We start from the raw sequence: 12,077 nt of genomic DNA on the forward strand, positions 1-12,077 counted from the left end.
AATCTGTTCTAAATTTTTTGGTGGCTTTATGGAAGAATCAGTAACACTTAGCTTATCTACATTGATTTTATTTTCAAATTTTCTTAAGACCTGGTCAGTTGGAGTAGACAATTTGGCTGAATTATAGCTAAAAGTCTGTCAATTTGCCTGTGGGTTAGTTCCTCCATTCAAGACAAACCCTTAATGAATTACCATCACCCTAGTCCCAATCATTGTCATCATTATAGTCATCCTCTTCCTCCTGTCTCATCTTCACAGTTCTTGTCTGTCACCTCATTTATTTTTTATTTTAGGGAAAGTATGATTTTATTTAACTTGCTTATAAGTGGTCTGGTACCTTTATAATATTGCCATATTATTTAGTAATTTTCTTATTTTCCCATTATGATATATAAAATTCCATATATGTATATATGTGTATATATATATATCCCCTATATCCTCAGAGTACATACAAATATAACCAAACAGTTGTATCATATATTTGAGTGTGTATACATACATACATACATACATACACATACACACACACACACGGGACACATACAAAGGCTTTCAGTATGTACAGAAAAGATCTTCATCACCAATATTGTAGTACATATATCATCTCAAAGTGAACAGGTATAAAAATTTGTGTTGACCTAAAAAGAACAACTTGATGGTTAAGTAGCTTAGCTATAGTATGAGAATCATTAGTTCTGAGAATCTCAAATCCCAATAGTCATTGGTTACCTACCACGTCCCTCTGTATATAAATGATTCCAGAGGTTACTAGAAGAAACTTGACCTGAAAAACTTTTCTCCTTCAAACAGGTAATCACTGCAGATGCATCAAGTATCAGAAACTCCATTTCAAAACAAACAGAAAAACTCACTTCGTTATTCATGGATTCACAGACAATGGAGAGGATAACTGGCTTTTTGGTATCTGCAAGGTAAGAGCTGGCACTCTCCTAAAGTAGTCTCAGAACTGGCAACCAGTAGGACACTACCCCCTCACCCTCCCAGGAAGGAGGGCAGATGTTGGTCAGCACCACACTGGCGACTACTCCAAGGCCTGTTGAACCTGGAGCTTTCAGGGGAGATGGAGGTGGTGGTTGTGCATACAAAGGCCTTGGGGCAGTCAGGACCATGAGATTGGCAGGTACTTGGTGACCCCACACAATGGTCATTTAATAACATATGCAGAAACGTTTCAAAACAACAGAAGCTGCCATGCAGGCGTATCCCAGTTGACTGCGGACCTCTTTGTACTGGTCCTTAATTTCCATGTGAAGAGCTAAGAGACCCATCCACTCACACTGACTCTTTTTCAGATTTTCACTGGATGATCTGGTCTCTGGCAGCAATGCCTAGGAACACTGTGAGGGTTTTCACTTCTGACTTCTGTTGTTTCTGGAGAAATTATTCTCTTTCCTTTTATTTGTCTTTGGCTCTGTTCCCAATGGTAATGAACACTTGGGAGAGAATCAAATAGAATAAACTTTCCTAGTCACTAAGGAACATTATTGATTCCTTTATCCATGGATTCCAGTAGACATCTGAGAGACTGCTTTCCTGTGAAATTACTTCAGGGATACAACACACTCATCGAAAAACAGATTTGACTTTCAGCATGGAAAAGCTTGCTCCTTTACCTTCAGTGTACCTTTATATGCAGTCCTGTCCTCCATTCAACATAATTTTATTGAGCATTTATGTTGTACTACGAAGTATTCTAGACATTGAAAGAACAGTAGTGAGAGAGACAGGCCATGTCCTTAGCATTCTGGTCAGGCACAGTGTAGTCATATGGCATGAGGATGAGATGGCTCACTATGCCGTGTCTCCTACGTTAATCTGTGAATAAAATTTCTTTGCATTTACTGCAGTAGAAACCCCAAGAATCCAGCTCTCACCAGGGTCGTGTCTCTGGTTGGAGGGATTCTATACCCACTATACACCTAAGTGCTCTGATCATACCTTTGGGTACCCATTGATTTTCAAACTGTCACATCATTTTGAAGGTCATCTGCTTTAATTGGCTTCCCATCTGTTTTCACTGTGGGAGGTCTTGGCATCCACAAACAGCCCAGGGACCACCAGGTTCATCAGCACCCCTTGGAGTCTACGTCGGAAGGGGCCTCTGCACCTGTCCGGGAACTGAAGCCACGATCCAACGGGACTCCTCTGTTCACTCCTCACAAATGGTTGAAACTGCCAGACCACCAGCACCGATCACATATGTCAGCTGACAAGGCTCCACAACCACGGCCAAATACCCTACCTACAGACCGGAAATTCCCTACCGGAAGTTGATTTCCGGAAGTCCCACCCCCCGCGCTTGAGGGCCTCCAGGAGCACGCTCCTAAGATGACTGGCAAGCTCAGTCTGTGGTGAAGTGCCCTGTTGTTTGCCGTTGAGGTGTGGGGCGCCCGTTGCTTTCAAAATTTTCGTTTCTAGTCACACACTCCGCCTTGGCTTGCGGCCCTGTTGCTTGATTTCGGGGAGTCCATCGAGGTGAGGTTGGGAGGACGTCACGCAGGCACGTTCAGGCTGATGGAGACAGCAAGACGTCGTGGGCGAGGCCTTGGCCTGGGTCATCCAAACTACGGAGCATGGAGTGAGCAGCTGCCTTAGGAACTTTGATGGGTTGCTTTGAGCTGCAAATGAGACAAGTGGGTTTTTATTTGGGTCTTTTAGGGGGAGAGTGGGGGGTGAGTTTTTTGTGATACGGGTCTCCCTGTAACCCCAGCTGACCTGGAACTTGCTAGGTAGACCAGGCTGTCTCATAGAAATCTGTCTGCCTCTGCTTCCAGAGTGCTGGAATTAAAAGCATGGCTGAGACAAGTAGTGTTTTAGTTTTTTCAGGAAACTTTGTGCATGTCTTACTGCCTGTCTTTTTTTTTTTTTTTTCAATTTTATGGTGTGTGTGTGTGTGTGTGTGTGTAGGGGGAGGGAAGGGGGGAGAGAGAGAGAGAGAATGAATTAGTTTCAGGAGCCCTCTCTCTTTCCACCTTGGGTTCTGGGACTTGAACTTAGGTTCCACTTACCAGCAGAACTAATTCGCAGGCCATTACTGCCCATCCCAAAGTGGCTGTCCATGGAATGTTGATTCTGTATTATTTTTGATGCAGTTGCCCACTGTACTTATGACTGTAGAAATTGAAATCCCTGTAGAAATGTAGAAAAATGAAAACCGACGGGGAGTTACTATTGTAGATACCTAAGAATTTGTGGACTAAATGGATCAGCAACTCTCAACGGTATCAAGAGTCCCCTAGATGTGGCTTTTGGTATGATAACAAAACTATAAAATAGGGACTACATGCTATATGACAGAATATTTAGTGTACATGATAGCATTGTGTGTTTGATCCAGTAGGAGGCCACCAACTCTGATAAAATAGGAGTGGCTTAGAGCCTTAGCAAAGTTTCTAAGAGATCATGGTGAGTTGAAACCTACTTTATAAAGACAGAAAGGGGAATCCTAACTTGAAGAGTGGAAAGGCCAAGTCCCAGGCTGCTTTGTCAGTGGCTCCTGTGGCATTTCCCACACCTTGGATGACAGGCTGGACCTCTGTAACAGAAAAAGTAACTATGGCATGCAGAGTAAAATATGAGTATCCTCATATTTTGATCCTGAAGTTTAAAACAAAGTATCTGGAGGATGAAACAGAATTGAAGGAAATATTCATGTGGTAAACTTTTAACATTATGTGATAATCAAGAGATTCTCAAATATCCATCTAATTTTTTTTTTAAATCTCTAAGTCCTTTTTTTTTTCATTTATCTCCTGAATTGGGATGTGTGTGAAGGTGGGATCATTACTGTCATGCTTAAAAAGAATTCTTCCAATTATGCACAAGACAGAAAAACTGCTAGACATTCTGTCAACCACCCAGTTGTTATAATCTAGATAGAACATTCAGATGAGAAAGAGCAAAAGACTAAACCATAACATCAGATAACAAGGGAGATTTCTAAAAAGCAGTTGAGGTCAGGTGGGCCATGAATAAAGCAAGCTTGGAGATTTGGTTGGCTTTAAGAATTCATTTCTTTACCAAATGCCTTTTTTCTTGTACCCTTGGTCTGTTTGGTTCATTTCTCTAGGACAGTCACATGACCTAGTACCAAGACTTAGATCTGAGAGTTAAGCACTCTGTTCTTGGGTCTGTTAACTAACCCTGTAATTTTAAATATTTTATTTTATTATTTTTATGTGCATGCGTGTATTGCCTACATGTAGGAAAGTGCATCCGTGTCATGCAATGCCCACGGCGGACAGAAGAGACTGTCGGATTCCCTGGAACTGGAGTTATGGACACTTGTTAGCTGCTGAGATTCGAACCCAGGTCTTCTGCAAGAACAGTCAGTGTTCTTAATCACTGTGCTATCTCTCCACCCCCACTCTGCAGTTTTAAACAAGGTTGTGCCTCATTTTCACCAGCCTGTTAAGTGAATTTATCTAGAATAGTCATTCCCCAACCTTGTAAGTTTCTAAAGAGACTTGCATGAGGTACAAATGGGACTAGACTACATGTAAGGAAACAGACAGGATATACTGTGGGCAAAGAGAGAGAAGGGAGGAGGAAATACTACCAGATGTTTTGGTCCAATCCCTGCTTTTGTCAAACCTACTTCAATCTTCTCACCTCAAAAGTATTAGCCGTCCATGTAAAATTTAATTTGAAAATTGTGCACTAAAATATGTCAGACCAACTGAGTATTGTGATCTACTCCTAGAATCCCCACACTGAGGAGGCTGAGGCAGGAGAATAGCCAACCTGAGGCCCCATCGCAAACAAACAAAGGTATAAAACATACAGGAATTAATAGCCATCCAAACATTGAAATTCAACTTTAACATCTTAGAATATTTTATTTTTTGGCCTTATTTTAGGTTCTGAAATAAAGTAATTTGGTTTGAAAGGATTGACCTTTCAATCCTCCTTTTCATAGTAGTCTAACAGACAAGACTGCTGATTATGTATTGAACCCAGAGTACATACTGTTGGGTTAAATAATATGCTATGTATGAAGGTTTGTTTACTTTGATTCTGCACTGTGAAATTTTAGGAAATTCTCAATGTGATTTTCAATCACCCTGACTGTAAATAAATGGGATGATGCTTGCCATTAAGCATGATAATTATTTTCACACCATAAATCTTTAATTGTTCCTCCTTTTGTCTGGATGTAGCCCTCTCAGAACCTTCAATTTTGCGTTATTGCTAGAAGACTGGGTCGGCTTCAGCCTCCTTCAGCAGAGTAGTTTATCCATTAAATCATTCTCCAGTAACTGGCTAGGAGCCATTGAGCCTCATCAGTGAAAAACATCCTCCTAATGACCATGCCAAGACTTTGCTTTTGAGAATGTGCTGTTCTGCATGGCCTCAGCTGAGGAGCACTGTGTTGAATTTTGTCTCTGCTATTGATACTTACCAGAGTTGCAAGTCACCCGGTGTATAGCCATTACTCTTATCCCAATCAGTGTCAACTCCTAATGAGATCTTCAGCATCATTTCCTCTTTGGAGATGAGAAGTTTTTATCCAACTTGAAGCCTATGCTAAGTTTGCATTTGTTATTCCAGGGAGAGGATATACAAAGGTAGCTACAGACAGTTGCTTTAGATTAGAGGACTCATTAACAAATAAATTGCTCTACTTTTAGCTAGGGAAAATTGTCAGGAGGTAAAGGCAAGCCCAGCTTGAGCCTAAGTTTCTCAGAAGTCATCCTTCATACAACTTAAGTTCATCCGTTTGCATTGCCCACCATATTTTCTTCTTATAGCACGATTCAATGAGAAGAGCCCTGGCATCGAACACCAAGTTCTCATCCATGTCCTAGTTTCCACTTTCCCTGATCTGTGAAGCTCACATCTCTGTAACTTTCATCATCTCTATCCCACCTACTCTTAGAAAGGAATTGAACCGGGAAAGATGGCAGTCAAATAATTTCCTTTTCTGAATCTACTCTGCAAACCAAATAATCCCCTTCACCATATCACTTTGAATATACCTGCTCTTAGACCTATAATCCATAAATAAACCACTAATCCTGCCTCACAGCTTTTATCTATCCTTTATCACCACCTAAGGTTCTTTTTCTTCAGGCCTCTTGTGTAATTATTTGTAATGCTCAAAACCTCCTATTTCACATGTCAATCAAGGTCTGTGCTTGTCTTAAGCATGTCCCAAAAAGGCACCATATGCATTCTTTAGCCGTTGGGCCTTAAGAAAATATAGGCACAACTAACATATCCACCTACATACAGCACATTCACCTACACATCAGGCCTTAGCAATCTAGGTCACCAATTAGTACATTTCCATAGGAAAAGAACCTTGCAAAACCTAAAAGGACCCAGTTCCCAGAGCCGTATATCTCTCTCCAAACTCCACTAAAAATCAAGCCCTTTCTTATAGACAGCACTTAATGTTTACAATGCCTTTGCCCCAAACTTCTTTTACCAAGACTCTGAGGTATAAGAGGATTGACGCAACACTGGGATCTCCTGTGCATCTCTATCCAGGCAGTTAGGGTATCTTCCTGACAGAAAACTCCCCCTCAGATGGAGTCTTCGGGGAGTAGAAAGGCAAACCCTGACTTGTTCCAGTGTGGTTAGGCTGTACAGTGTAGAACTATGAAGCATGACACAATCTGAAATTTTATCCTGATGATAGCCCACTAAGATTCACTCCTAACGAAACAGAAGCTCTTTGTTTTAGGAGACTCATGCCAACCAGGAATAGAAGAAGTCGGTCCTCATGGATACAGACACACAGTCTAATCCCCTTAGTAACACATCCTCCCGGGGTGGGGTGGGGCGTGGGGAGTGGGGAGAATGAATACCGGCTCTTGACTGTTCTTTTGGTAGTGGAAACCTGAAGTCTGTATGACTCCTTCTCTCTCACTTATCCCATTGAAAGATCTCATCTGAAACACCACCGAGAACATAGAATGGCTGGGTGTGGCAGTGCATGCCTAAAATCCCAGCACTCTGGAGGTTCAAACAGAAAGATAATGAGTTCAAGACCAGTCTGCTTTCTCACAAGCTCTAGGTCAGCCTGGACTACATAGTGCAATGATGTCTCACAAAAATTAAAAGAATTCGACGGATTTTTGAGCAAGGTGAGAAGAGACATGTTTATGTTTGTTACTCCACAGGTATGCCTCAGACTAGCAGCATTGATGTCATCCTGGAGTTTGCTAGAATGCAGGCTCCCAGGGTATCCCCTTGACTTCTCCAATCAAAGTCTGCATTTTAAGATTCTCTAAATGATTCAAGCATATTGAAGCTTGAGATATGTTATTGGTGGTTCTCAAACTCTGCTCCCAGATATAATTCTCTAGAAAACTTTGAAAAATGCCAGTGACCAAATAATCTCAGCCAAAACCAAAAAGTACATTCCTTGGAAGTGAATGTAGACATTGGCAGTTTTCAGACTCCTCTGGGTCATCCCAGTGTATAGCCAACCTTGAGAACCAGTGTCTAACATGAGTAGAGCAACCCAAAGATTCCCATTGTTGGTGTAGTTGCAGGTGGGAGAGTAGAATTTAAGAGAAATGGGAAAGGTGAGCAGATTTGGGACACCTCTCTATAAAGTAGACCCTCCCTTAGCTTACCCATGAGTACACAGTACAAGCTGCTCATGATAAAGACCACATTGAGAGCTGTCGTGATCACATGATGCCCAGCATGCTATCCCAGAAGTCCTTGATAAATGCAGAATTTAATCAATGATATTTAATAGCATCAAAAGGGAGACAATCTTCTCACAGTTATTCATCGAACTGAACTAATTATCTGAAAGTTGTAGTGCTGGGAGACTGCATCCTCTTTTTTTTATGGGAACGGAAACTCCAATGGTATAAAACCTTCTCCAGTTAAACAGCTGGTGAATTCCAAGACTGGAATAAAACCCAGTTTCCCACAACTCCTTATGCTGCAAATTTGAGTGCATGGTGAGAAAGGGAAACAGCCACTGGTAGCCAGTCTGGATATTGAGAAGCTAGCCTTCTGCTTACAGCCAAGTCATTGCTCTACCTTGTTGAACACTGGAAAAAAAAAAATTCCATGGTAGCACACACCTCTAATCCCAGCACAGAGGCAGGCAGACTTCTATGAGTTCTAGGCCAGCCTGGTCTACATAGTGAGTTCCAGGCCAGCTGGGACTACAGGGAAACCCTGTCTCACAACCAAAAATTCCCAGAATACCAACATCAGACAGGCCCACAGTATGGCCATAATGGATCAAACAAAAACCAAGGCCACACTAAGTAAACACACACAAAAACATACTGTTCATTGCAGAAAACTGACCAAATACCTCTACTTCCTAGACAGTATGAAAAGCCACTGATTCCTCACCAATTACAGTCTCAGGTCATTGTGTTTTTTATGATTCCTGGATGGAAATTGTTAATTCTAATTGTCATAGAATTATGTTTCTCAACAACCTCTAATTAAAAGTGAAGCCTTCTTTATTCCTTCCCTCTCAAAGTCACCCTCAGAACCTGCTTACTGAGAGGCCCGAGGGATTGGTGTTCAATCTTTCTTGCTGAGTTTATTTTAAGCTGATTACTATATTCAGTCATACATATATTGAATCATGTGTACTCTGTACTTTTATTTCCATGCTCTAATTGTTCATGTCACAATTTATACCTATTGACATACCTTCATTGTTACATTATTTATATTTCTTTTTAATACTTTTGCCTTTCAAATTTCATAGAACAAAAACTACTAAAACCCACGTTATGACAATGCTGTAATATTCTACTTCTGTCTGCCTCTTTACCATTAGTATCTTTTCATTTCGCATTGAAGAATTGCCTTTAGCATTTCTTGGTTAGAAAGTTGACAACACATTACTGAGTTGAATAAATTCTTATTCCACATTAGCCTGACAATTTCATTAACTAGCAAATAACGGGCCCTTTCCTGGTGGTAGTAAGTATGGCCTCTGCAATATATTGCAAACACGTGAACAAATTTTAGACTTAGGCCTAGAGAGTTTCCTAGCACCTAGCAGAGAAAAGTCCTTCACAAACAAAATGTCAACTTTCATATTTTTAATGATCTTTAGGAACTATAACTGGCACAACTGTTAACCATGGTAACTGTCAAGTGGTACACCCCAAGTCTATTGTAAAAGGGGTAGAGTGGAGTGGTCGTTGTTGAAGATTCTATAAGAGCCATGGGGAAACAATATGCCCAATAGTTAATCATGGAAGCTCCGTAACTGTTAAAAGTCTGCTCTAGCCATCTGATAGCTTTGTGTCTCTGTACAAGTTAGCTAACCACTCTGACCCAAAACTTGCTCAACCCTTGGCATATGGAGGACTCTGCCTTAAATAGGAAAATTGAATGTCTGAAGTGGAAATGAAAAATGTCATCCTACATTCATTGTCCCAGTGTGATACTTTAGGGTCAATGAATATGTACTGTTAGAATACTGGAGATCTTGGGAAAAGAGAATATTAAAAAATAGAAAGAAGGGGCATGGAGATAAACCATTCTTTTCTCGTTTTTCTTAGTAACAGCCAGTTCTTTCTCACACACACACCACCAAACACCCAATGAAAGCTTGGTTCAAGTCAACTAGAAGGGAAACATGGGGGCTATGCATATTGTTGAGTTTTTAAACAAAAGCTGCAGCTCAGACCATGAATGCCATTTGTGCTTTCATAACATTGTCACATGTTCCTTAGCCTAGGCTTCTTTCTTGTATTTTAAGGAAATGAATAATGAAAATAAGCATCATTGATCTCCTGGCCACTGCCACCCAGGTCATGGAGACAGCACAGTGTCACCACCATGCTGGTATCAAAGCTCTAATTAGTTTGTCCTTCGGAGGAGCAATTGGGCCGATGTTTATGATGCTTGGATGTGTCCTATTGATACTAGCCCCTCTTTGTTCTGTTTTTTTTTCTTTTACATTCTTTCACTTGTTCTGTACTGCTTGGCAAGGAGATTGCTAGATGACACAGGTGCCATGAGTAATGCTTGAAAGGAACTTGCCATGCTTCTCACAATGGGCATTGTTGTCTCTGCTTTTGGACTCCATATTTGCCAGAGCACATCCGATTGAGTGGGTAGCCTGTGCGCTTGCTCTCACAGGAAAGTCATCTTCATATCTATGCTAAGCTCTTTCTTGATCTTTGGGAGCAATGATGACTTCAGTTGGCTGCGGAGGTGGTGAAGAGGAAAGGAGCTCCTGAACTGTTGTCACATGGACTTCTGCCATCTGTTGGCCGTCCACACACAGGAGATGGGGCAGTGACGCCAAATTGTGTGGCAGGCCTCCGGGAGCATTCTAGGTACTCCCTACTTACTTCTGTAGAGGCTGGCTGAGGGAGAAGGACTTTATCTTTGGAAAGCTTGACCGATTCACACTTATCTATTATATGCTTTTCATAGTGTCCTGCTGAATTTAGAATACGTGTTTTTCTTGTTCATTTTTCTGAATCAGTATGCAGTGTTAAACATTTTTAAATGTTAATAACTATTTGCTTTGATATAAGAATTCTGAATTTTCCTGGTTGGGCATATATTTTCCCTTAAAATTAATCTCCATTGTAGAATAATATATAAAAGTAAGCTTTCAGTCAGGATGACATCACTCCCAGTTTTATGGAAACATTCAAAGCACTGGCATACTTACCAACTATTTGCTCAGTGCAAATATAGCTGCATGTATACCTCAGAGGGGTCAAGTGTTATTTCCCATGCCTCCCATAAGGGTTGTTGGTTTTACTAGTGGATAGATATTTTGTAAATAGAAATTTTTTATGGAATTGCTACAAAAGAGTGCTCTTCTCAGTTGTTAAAAGAATTTTTGCTGCACTTTAAGGTATGAGTGAAAAAACAGATTTTTGGAATGCACTTTGTGTTTGTGTTTATTACAGTCAAAGTGAGTTGTAGTATAGGAAGAAGTGGTGCTGAGACTCCACTGTTCGGATGCCATTTCTATTTATGAGAGAAAATTCGGATCGCCAGCCTTTCATGCTTTACCTAGGGCAAAGTGGACATACATGGGCTGCTGCTATGAGGAAAGTTGGGTGTTTGCCTTGTAGATACTAGAAAACCATCCTCTGCTTCCTCCTTTTAGTTTATTTTGTACATTGTATAAAGTAAAAGAACTTTTCAAATATAGTTTAATAACACTTGGAGATGTCTGACTACCAGGAAAATAATTGCTATGTCATACTTTGAGAGTGCCTCTCCCCCTCAAGGCCTTGACATACTTCTCAAATGACTTGTAAGTCGTGCTGGTAATTCAGTTCTAAGACTTAGACTGTGAGAAGAGTATTCTTTTAAGGTTATGCCATACAAAATTTAAAAATAATTAAGACAGGCTTCCTGTATACTTCTGATTCGTTGAGGTTTGATTTTATCATGATAGATCTGCTATTTCCTTAGTGTATAAATCAACACAGCTTCAAACACACGCCTGACCAAAAACTTCCCAGTTCCCAGATATGGGCAAATCGTAGTGTTCATTTGCATCTTACAATTCATGGTGCTTATTTCAAGAGCTGGTTATGAAAATGCTGAAGCTGATTTGACAAGTTATTTTGTTAAAATATTTGTATGTTTATTTGCCTTTCATCAAAAAAAGTCTGTGAGTTCATACAAAGTCTAGTCACAAAATATCAAATGATGTACAATTCCATTTATATTAAATGTATGGGCAACTATACAGTCAAGTAGTACATTGTAGCCGCCCAGGGATTTGGATAATCAACAGGACAGTTGAAAGAAATGGAAAGCGGTGTGTGAAAAGAGGCCCATGGGGGCTTCTTTTTGGATAGTAAAAAAGTTTAAAATTTGAATATGGTGATGGGTTCACAACACCGCCAACATACTGAGCCATCAAAGTGTACTATAATTGAGGAGACTGCATGGTGTATAAATTATACCTCAATTAAATTCAGTTAGTGGATATAGATAGATAGATAGATAGATGATAGATAGATAGATAGATAGATAGATAGATAGATAGATAGATAGATAGATAGGTAGATAGATAGATAGATAGATAGATAGATAGATAGATAGATAGATGATAGATAGATAGATAGATA

General features: G+C 40.3%; 2 pseudogenes; one reads left to right on the forward strand and one right to left on the reverse strand.

Annotated features, from left to right (window-relative positions):
* LOC103725551 overlaps positions 1–250 on the reverse strand; it is a 1,220-nt pseudogene extending 970 nt beyond the window's left edge.
* Positions 251–9,737: 9,487 nt separating this feature from the next.
* On the forward strand, positions 9,738–10,192 carry LOC103725552 (annotated as a pseudogene).
* Positions 10,193–12,077: the final 1,885 nt, after the last annotated feature.

Source organism: Nannospalax galili, unplaced genomic scaffold (assembly GCF_000622305.1).
Source record: "Nannospalax galili isolate Female #2095 unplaced genomic scaffold, S.galili_v1.0 scaffold1029, whole genome shotgun sequence".
Lineage (NCBI taxonomy): Eukaryota > Metazoa > Chordata > Mammalia > Rodentia > Spalacidae > Nannospalax > Nannospalax galili.